The sequence below is a fragment of the Pseudochaenichthys georgianus genome, chromosome 20, assembly GCF_902827115.2.
Source record: "Pseudochaenichthys georgianus chromosome 20, fPseGeo1.2, whole genome shotgun sequence".
Taxonomy (NCBI): domain Eukaryota; kingdom Metazoa; phylum Chordata; class Actinopteri; order Perciformes; family Channichthyidae; genus Pseudochaenichthys; species Pseudochaenichthys georgianus.
In genome coordinates, this window is record NC_047522.1 from 3275390 (window position 1) to 3286044 (window position 10655).

The 10655-nt window shown below is 45.7% G+C and overlaps 1 protein-coding gene across 1 annotated transcript in view; it reads right to left on the reverse strand.

The window, feature by feature from the left end:
• The window catches only part of zfhx4 (zinc finger homeobox 4), a 77983-nt gene extending 69809 nt beyond the window's left edge, over positions 1-8174 (reverse strand). The window contains exon 1 of the mRNA XM_034108514.2: positions 7441-8174. The gene's annotated coding sequence lies outside the window, so the exon portion shown is untranslated. The remainder of the gene's footprint in view (positions 1-7440) is intronic.
• Positions 8175-10655: the final 2481 nt, after the last annotated feature.

The following is a 10655-nucleotide window of genomic DNA, read 5'->3' on the forward strand; positions in this document are numbered from 1 at the left end:
TCTAAATTAAATACCCTGACCCGTGTTTTTCCACGGCTAATATCCTGTATGAGATGGCTGATGCAAAATAGGCAGGAGAGCCTGAGAACGGGACAGAGCACAGAGGGAAGAGAAAAATCCCCTCTTTCTATTTTCCCTTAATAGACTGATGTATGCTTGACGAGATGAGAGAGAGAGAGAGAGAGAGAGAGAGAGAGAGAGAGAGAGAGAGAGAGAGAGAGAGAGAGAGAGGGAGAGGGTAACGCAATCCTGACTGGCGAAGGACCAACAGCAACAAAAACATTTAGATAAGCGCGCTCAATAATGAACGATTTCAATGAGGACAAAAATTACATTTCCTACAGATAACATGCCCCCTTCCCATAACAGTGCCAGAAGAGCCCCGCACCACGTCATGCTCAACAGTGGAGTATTATGTTAGGGGAGGGTTATAGTAACTATATTAGTATCCTTTTACCCCGCCAGAGACACTACTTTACTGGTTGTAAGAACATACAGCTGGCGGAGCTGAGGGAGAAATATAGACCCGGTATGACAACTCCAGCAGCTTCACTCGAAAAGCAACAAATCACTCCTCAACCGACCGAGCTATAGCACTACCGGTGACACGGCTCAAACGATTACCGATCTGCAATACGCACTACAAGGGCCACTCAAAATAAGACTCCACATACACATAACCGAGGATCTCTGCACTTGATCCTCACAGGTGGAGCAGGTCACGGCGAGAACGCCATCCCCACCTTTCCCATCCGCTAAGCACTCACTTCCTTTCATGCCAAAGTCTGTCAAGTTGTTGAGAGGGGAAGAAGCAAGAAAAGAGGAGATATGGCGTGGAAAGGAGGCAGAGAAAGAGAGAGGGAGTCTTTGTCCTCCTCCACTCAGCTCCAGCACGTTTCCTCCTCGGGTCTGGCCAGCATTAACATATGAAAGGCGAGGGAAGGCGTGCAAAAGGTCAAAGAAAGAGGATCCTGTCCAATGAGAGACAACAAAAACAGGCCACACCGGCCTTTGTGGCGTTCATGTTCTCCACTACCCGACCTCGCTCCCCTCCCTCGACCTTGGATCATTTCCATACGCCAGATGCAATGGCAATGATGACGGTTGATCATAAATTACTCACAAAGTCGAGCCGGGTCATATGGGAGTCACGGTGGCAATTTTAGGCTGCGTCACCACCCTTGTTGTGCCCCCACCTACGACTACCAGCAGACACACACTCACTCAGGCATTCACATAAAACACACCTGTCTCGCTATTGCAAAGTTCCCTCTACCCAGACGATATCCGACCAAATCCTCAGTAAACATCTCAATAAAGGCAACTGTAAGAACAGTGTAGTTTGATTTGATCCACAAAAGCCGCTCCCTTCCTTCCATGTAAATGCTACCTGAGCCACATCCATCCACTACATAATTGCACACTCCAGTGCTTTAGGGATACAGTTTAGTACACGAGGGCTTAGGAAGCCAGGAGTTTACCAGTTACTCTATTATCATACATATTGCCACACATGACAGCTTCCATCTGCTGGCATCCGATACAAACAGCCAAAAACACCAGTGTGGCATTTCCGGGGGTCCTCGCCTGCAAACACACTCCTCTACCGGCAACAGTGGCCAGAGACAGAGGGACTGTAGGGGAGAGGGGAGGGAGCGAGGAGAGGGGTAGAGCATTTCATCTCTCTTTCATCTCTGTCACCCAGTCAAGCGTTCAATGCCCCATTCAGCGCCTGCCCAGCATTATGCAAAATAATGCTAATCCCCTTTCCCGTGCTTTCACACTTGTATAAACCGCCGTTCCTGCCTCTGAAAAGCAATTATATCAGTTTACATTCCTGTCAAAAAACAGGATTAGCATGCAAGTACTAGTAGCACCAACTAGGCCCAATCTCTATCCACCTTTGGCTAGCGGGAAGCACAGCAAATTAAATGTTTGTCCACCCTCCCCCTAAAAATGAAAGTCCTGCTGCTCGGTTGGGGGCCGCTATAAAAATGTGTTGTAATTAGATATTTGGATGGAATGAAAAGAGGGGCTGAAAGTTTCAAAGGCATACAACTCTGTGCCTGTTATTTAGGCCCGAGCCTTTCTTTGCCAGAATCTCAGTCTTGTACAGTAATCAAAAACAAATTCAGCTGTGTTGCTACACAAGGCCATCGCAGTCACAAAGTCCAAGTCTCGCTTCACAGACAGCAGTGTGTTACCCATGTGACGCACACAGAGCGACACACACACGACTCAAAGCTGAACTGTTGTCGTCCCGCCGGACACATTGCTGCCACATGCGCACAACCTTGCCAATGCACGGGTACACATGCAAACACACACTGAGCTGACAAGGGAAGATGGCAGAGGATTTTTGAATATGCAAATGCTGGTACAAGCGGAACGTGTGTAAATAGGAGTCATTGTGTGCTGCTTTAATCTGGACACTCGGGCCTCTTTCTGCCCTTCTCATTTTTGTTGAGGGGTGACACATACACCATCCTGGCTGACGACAGATCAGGGGACATTAGTCAGCACAATTAGCCAGGTCGTCATGGCGACTAATGACATTTGGCAACGCGGCCAGCCAGGGACTTAAAGAGCTAGCTGGTTATGTGCTAGCATGGGGGGCTGGCTGCCTGGCTGCTGGCTGGCTGCCTTACACACACCCATTATTCTTTTTTTCTGCCGTGGTGGTACAATAGAGTCACTTGTATCTCAGCCGATACCCACCGGCGGTACAAGCTCTCCGCCTGACAATTTGCATATGTTAATATAATTAAGTGCTAATTACACTAAAACTCGAATATTCACAAGTACCCTCCCTGGGAGCTACGGAGGGGCTTGATCTCGTTCCAAGTCTTTAACCCTCCTCCGCCTCTCGCTCAGTGTGTGTGATGGAGAGAAAGTGTGTGTTAGCGGTGGTGCCCCAGGGCTGACAAAGGAAGCCCCCCTCTTTGAGACATAATGCTGAGCTGCTGCGGACTTCTTAGCTTCTCCCCCTACAGGCCTCGCTGAGACAGGAGACCTTGACACTATGACTGCAGACCGTCACCACACACACACACACACACACACACACACACACACACACACACACACACACACACACACACACACACACACACACACACACACACACACACACACACACACACACACACACACACACACACACACACACACACACACACACACACACACACACACACACACACACACACACACACACACACACACACACACACACACACACGAGAATATTACACCTTGATCTATCTAAAATATTCAGCTGTGAGATAGCTCTTTGCTTCCAAAACTACATGCTTTGAACAGTTGCATAATACATGTTGCATAAAACACTGTCTATTAGAAAGCTTAGGAAGAAGCGTGCAAGAGAGAATCTGAAACTTGGCCCATCACAGTCAAGTACAAGGTCCAAACTAAAAATTAAATACCTACTTTTTTACTAAATTAAAGCAGCCATCATTTGAGTGAGGTGCGGTTCAATATCGAATCTCCTCAAAGATGGTGACCATGATGGTCGCAGTCATTTGAGTTATAGATAACACACACAAATCTACATGATTCCCCAAAGTGAGTATGCGTGTATGGATGTGAGAGTGTGTGTAGGCCTGCCGTTTTGATAATGGAGGACAGGCGCTTGTGCTTTCCACATCGAAATGGCCGTGAATCAGGGAGGAAGCCAAGCGGTCGTGCTACAATTAGAGCTCTTTTGTGCCTCTTCCTCTGTCTCCCTCTCTTTTCGTGTTTTCACTCGCTGACACTCTCCCTATCAAGAGTATGTTAAAACAGTCTACTCTGCTCTGCTGCAAAAGGCTGAATGAAGGGGGAAATTCACACTGTGCTGCTGCTGGACATGCACGTCTACATGCATGCACACACACACACACACACACCAGATGGTACAGGAAGGAGGATTACATAAACACACATGCACAGACACACACACCTATGGGCAGACAGACGCCTCTGTGTGCACTGTCCCTTAATGAATGTCTATGGGGAGTCAAGGGGTCCAAGCTCTCAATGAGATGCAGCATTATGACTATGGTAATACACTCCTCCCTTTCGCCAATAATCATACACAGGTCATTGTGTCAGGGTGATTCATTTCTGTCGCGCACATATGCCAGATGTTATTACGCAGGAGAGTAAATCTCCCCAGTGGATGTCGATGGGCTTCCATGCAAAAAAGGCGAAAAGTGGAGGAGAAAGAGAAGAAGAAAAAAATATATTGTTATAGCAGTCCAGCGTGTAGTAAGCTATACTGTTCGCTGAAGCATGACGGCTGGTAATGCAGGTTTGGATGTCGCTCTGTCTGTGTGTGTGTGTGTGTGTGTGTGTGTGTGTGTGTGTGTGTGTGTGTGTGTGTGTGTGTGTGTGTGTGTGTGTGTGTGTGTGTGTGTGTGTGTGTGTGTGTGTGTGTGTGTGTGTGTGTGTGTGTGTGTGTGTGTGTGTGTGTGTGTCTGTGTGTGTATCTGTGTGTGTGTGTGTGTCTGTCTGTGTGTGTGTGTGTGTGTCTCTCTGACAGGGGGGGAGCTCCCCTTCACTAATACCTGCTACTCGGATTACCACAGCGTCTTAAGTATTCAACCGGACTCATATTTTCCCTTTCTGCCCTTTTAGCCAAATTGGCTGTCTTTCCACTGCAAAGCAGCGATACAGCCTCCTTACTGAGGGCCTATGGGGGATCCACGAAGAAGAACATTAAAATGCAGCGATAGCCTTGTTGCAAAGCTCCTCTCTGTTTCTTTCTCTCTCCCTCTCTCTTTCTGCAGCAAAGGCTTCTAAATCATCCAGCCTCCTCTATTAGACGGGAGACTTATTGAGGTAGAAACCATAAAAAATGAAGAAGGGAAATTTAATCCCTGAAATATTGATTTGCACATTAATATCAGATAGGCAGAGGGCAATCTAGCCGGGTGGAAATGACACATTGTCGACCCCTAGGAGAGGCCCGAGCCAATCTTCTAGCTGCATGTGTCTTGGGCCCAGGAGTTATAGGACAGACTCAGCCCCTGTCTCCCTCTCTCTCCCATCCTCTCCTCCTCCCTGTACCCTCTCATCCCTATCGCCCCCCTCCATCCGCACCCTTAATGAAGGCTGCAATGCTGAAAATGCATTAGCTTTTAATAATCAAGAAGCATTTTCAAGCCAACAGCTATTGTCCTCCCAGTGCTGTCAGCCCATCTCTCACACTATATGTTTTTGTATCCCTCCCCTCCACTGCTACGGGTGAAATGAACGTTACAAGCTGCTTAACTAACATGCAAAGATATACACACCCAGCCTTTGATAGTGCTAAGACACCACACACTGAAAAACAAAAACAAGGGGCCTGGGCTTCTGCAAACATAAACCTCCAAAAAGCTCTCATTTGCAAGACAAGAAAAATAACACAGATATTCTGTTATTATAGGGTGAGACAATACCGTCGTTAACTGATGAAATCCACTGCAATTAGACAGGACCATCTCCACTCATAATTTCACATTTTATTTTATTTTTATTATAAGGCCTAGACTGCGTTTTTGTAATGAAATAAAGGATTGTATGCAGATGCTAGTAAATAATCTAAAATGTACTAAAAGGTGGATCCATTCTGTCAAAAAAAACATCAGTGCTTATAATTTAGCAATCTATAAAATGTATCTGATTTATGTTCAAATGTAATTGATCCAAAAAATTGAATTAAAAAAAGATTTTGTTTTAAAAATTAAATATAAGCTAACGTAATACTACGCAAAATATTATAATTATAATTATAATAATGAAACAATTGATTAATTCCGATAATTAAAGCAATGATAGCTGTCCGTATTTACTGTGTGAGTACAACAGAAACCCCGTATTTTGATTAAAAAGTGAGCATTCACGCAATATACGCTTTGATAAATCCGAACAAAACAAAAAAGAATAACACAGTTAGAAATACTGCTTTAAAATCCTTTAACTTCGGGAATAAATAGCTTTCGAAATACACATAAAAGAGCCAGAAAAGCCGTGTGTAAATAGAGACAGTCCTGTAAAAAGCTTATTCTGTACACCGTTCATTTGGAGCGTATCTCTGCTCGCACACACACTCACTACACCGTTACATACCCGGGTTGGAGACTGACTGGCCCCTTGGCCCTGATGTTTTTGTTTTTTTCCCTCCCGTGCGATCGATGTCCCCCCTGTCACTGTCGCGTCCCAACCCGAGCCAAGTCTACCTAGGCTACTTCAAAAAACAGCCATCAGGGCGCAAAAATACCTGAGAACGCCTTCCTGTGCGCCCTGTCGCCTCGAAATTGATACAAAACAACCGTAATCTACAATTTAAGAAGATGTTCCAACCCGCATATCTCGGGATTAAAACAGGGACCATTTATATGAGGAAATGATAAACCCACCGCCGCGGATGGGGACCGAGAAATGGAACTTGTGGACTATGGATGCAATTAAAATGTCTTAATGTCAATGAATACAGATGAGTTTTGGATACATTGTCCTGCTTTTAAATGACGGTGTTAAAGAAAAACAGGAGACCTGGGGTTGGCTGGATCTGAAGGGACGCCGTACTATCAGCAGCCCAGCGATCGCTCTCCCTGCTGGGCGACGCAGCCACCCACGCCTCGCTGAAGTGAGACTACTTTCTGAGCGCAGCAGGTACGGGATGTACGGACTGTGATCGCAAACACTCTTCGCCTTTGTACCGATGGTTCAATAAAGCTGTTACTTCAACTATTACAAAATATACACTTGTGCACACGGAAGGGGATCGTGTCTGGAGACTGATCGCCACTCCGGCAGTGAATGTCTGGAAGGTGCATGAAAGCCGATGTTCAAAACTGGCTTTGAGCGCTGCGGTGCATCCGAGTTACCTTTTCATATGAAATATCTGACTGTTAGGGAGTGAAATGAGGAATGGGTTGAAGAGGGGAAACATGAAGTCGGGAGCCCTCGACTGAAACAAGCTGAAAGCGGACATGTCCGAGAGATCGGACTCCTGGAAAGGCAACACCACATCCGCAATGCAAAGCCACAAAAGGGGGAGAAACGCTTGTCTCGGCTCGTGTTATCTAACGTGGAGTGTTCAGTGTGTCTGTCCAGCCAACAATCTCCGTGACAATAGTATAAACTTTGCAAAAGACCGGTGTCGATGTGATATCCGAGTGTAATAGCACGGACACATGCGTAAGAACGCCTCCGTCCCTGTCACTCGCTTGTTTTATTGAAGCCAAAGCGCCGGAGTTGCACTAACATCACGATATCCGCCTTTATTCTGGACTAAAAACAACCAGCACCTGTTATCCAAACAGCCCCGATGTCAAAGATCCACCAGCGAGATAGATAATCGATACCCAACCCCTAAATGTAAAACACACACACACGCACACACCAAACTACTCAATAAAAGTTAAAGGGAGATGTGGATAGGAAAAAACTTACTTTCTTCCCCTCCAAAGCCGTCACCTCCGCTTCTCTCTCTGCTGTTGGGTTTATAAAACAGTCACATCCAGCGGCTTGCGTAAGTGGACAATCAAAACGTGGAAAACAGGGAAAATTACAATAATCCTCCAACTTTATATTGGGAAAAGGGGGTAAAACCACAAATGTCAAGCGCTTAGAGAGCTATCCCTTATTTTGGTTCCGGTGGCGGTGAAACGACGTGTCGACGGGCTGCCTCGCAGATTCTCTTGTGGACGGGGGTCGGGAAACGGAGGAAAGGAAATGAAAATCCGATATGTCTTTATTCTGCTAATTATTATCGTTTTAGCCCTGTTTAAAAAAATGGCTGATTAAGTTGAGTGCGCATGTCTTTGTGTGTCTATTTCCCGATATGCACTCTGGGAATGGGTAGAGAGACAGAGAGAGAGAGAGGGCGAATGGGAGAGAGAGAGAAAGAGAGAGAGGGAGAGAGAGAAAGAGAGAGAGCGAGAGAGAGGGAGGGAGCAAAAGAGAGACGGAGAGGGAGGGAGAGGAGTGTAATTAGTGAGTTGATCAACAGTCTCCACATTGCAAATGACGCGCACACGGAGCCCTGGCGGCCGCAGAGGTCCATGCGCGCAGAAAAATCCTTTTGTATGGTTTCTCTCTGAGGGCCAAATCACATGTAGAACAATGGACGATCGCTTCCTGCACAGCAAACAGGCTGCACTCAGAATTACTTACAAGTACTTAGAAGTCATCTGTCTCTGTATAAAAACTAGTTTTGCACATGGATATTTCTGTACTGAAGCGCAGGATGCTCCAACACATTTATTATAGATTTCATAAATACAAGAAGAATATTTGTGTTCTCCCCATAATGCTCATGTGTGTACTACTACAACAACAACAACAACAACAACAGCTTTGTCTTATTGATTGGCCTATGACACTACAGGTGAATTCATTTTCTTTAAACATGAGCAGAAAGGACAGCCTTTGCGTATTCGGTTGAATGTTCTGAGAATAAAATACGTGTGAACTCGTATGGTTTGATATAATTTATGAAAATGAAATAGAGGTTTTGAATATTATTGTTTTTTGTGTGATCATAAATAAAAGCAGACAAAATAAACCTGAGTGAGAGGAGTACACCATCGTGTTGTCTCACGTATCAAAACGGGCCTGCACATATTGTGTAATTCATAGGTAATATAATGTATGCACAAAACGCATTCATATGAGTTATTTACACTACACCTGTGTGCAAAGTTTGGTCTTTTTTATTATATTCTTTTACAATACAGTCATTTATTTCTCGGAGAGAGGGGATCTGATCTGTTGCATGTTAAGCACACACAGGTCTAAGATTAAAAATCAAAGCATCAGTGCATCACAGTAATCCAGCACATGTTGGAAAGCCATCACTGCCCTTTCGGGACCGCCGAGGCCCCGTGTGGGTTCAATAGAGCCAAACTGCAAAATCCAATACAGGGTCACTCAAAAATCCCCCTCTCTATTCAAAGCTCCATTCACTGGCGTTTACATTTAGTGTCCTTACATCCGTCTGTTGGCCCTATATCCTCTCAATGCAAACCGTTTACTGTGTGTTTCCCCCCCCGGTTGCTTAATAGTGGCTTTTGGGCAAAGAGGAAGACTTTACACAGTCTCAATCGGGGAGAAAATCAAGAGATCTTGTTCGCCTTCATGGAAAAAAAATCGAAGCTGGGGGTGAATTGAACTGCATGAGCCGGGGCTTGGGATGTGATGATAAGGCTGCTGCTGGCAAGTGAACTACTAGGTCTACTTTGCAGCCACATTGACTGGACTGCTCCCATACAAACTGGATCCTTAAGAAGCCAAGAGATTCGAGCCCGACCCGAGGCTGTTTATTCTGGGTTTAGAGAGGTCTCTGACAAAAGGGGGTGGGTGGGTCGAGGTGAGGAACAGAGGCGTCACTTTTCACCCGGATCCAAGGCTCCTGCTGCTGCCGCTACTGCTGCAGCTGCCTCCCTGTCCTCCAGGGGGGTTTTCTAGCCTGTCAAGCCTTGGGAGGCGTCGCTCAGAGACGGCTTGAAGAGTCCAGTCAGCCCGCTGCTGCTGCGGACGAGCAATAAGTCCACCTGGGCCGTGCGTCGAGCTCTCACAGCGGCATGGAGTGGACCTTTTTCTCGTTTGCGACTTTACAAACCTAAACGGAGGACTTGTGTAGGCATAAACCAACGTTTTTCGTTTTTTTATACGAGTACCAGGATGTACTTATAACCCACTTTGTATCATTACATTTGTGAGCGGTGGTGATTTTTCCAGCGGAGTTGCGTTTGTCATTTTATTTGTTTGCAATGAGAGAAAGAGAAAGTACAAAGCGGATTTAGGGAACTGATATAGGCTGCCGCTTATCTTACCCTCCTGCGTTTGGTAAATCCCCCCGGTCTCCACCCTCCCTCTCTCCCTGCAGACGATGCTCTTTCTCCGGAGGACCGCTTGACAATAGACAGCGTTAACTAATATTTCGCCCCATTTCCATATCAGCAGCAATCCTCAATTAATTATAGATTTGTATCTGTAAACTCCGGTCTGGTGTCTGTGTGTGCCTGCCTGTGTGTGTGTGTCTATGTGTGCGCACGAGTATTCGCAAATAAATTACCAAACAGTGGCACCGCTAGAAACAAAGGCAAAACTGACTGAAATTAAACTATTTTAATTATAGAGCAATTTTCAAACATTGTGTTTTATTTTCTAATGCATCTATTGACATGTGAAAGGCAGCATTGAACACTCATAGTGATCTTACGCCACTCCAGTGGATCAATAACTTTAAATCGTACGGAGATATTACCTTAAAGGCTTGACACACTGAGATGCCACGAGATTGAACCATTGTTGATCCATCAATATTTTCTTAGAAGTCTAACTGAAAACCTGAATTGCTGTAATGGTACATTATATTTTATTTGTAAATAATAATTGAGTCAATGCTGTATAGCCCGTCTGGTTTACGGTCATGGTCAGTGTGGACAGACCTCCACCTTGTTTGTCCTATGCGTCGGCGCCCTCGTGGGGCTGCATGGCTGACCCCTCATCCTCCCAGGACACATACAAAAACACTCAAAAGCCCAAAGCTCTGACCCGCAACCTGCCACAGTGACCCACTGGCCAACTCTCGTGCAGCAAACACGCGCACAAACAAGCTTCACAAAGGCCCAAAAAGAGACAATAAGAAGTTAAGTGTAACT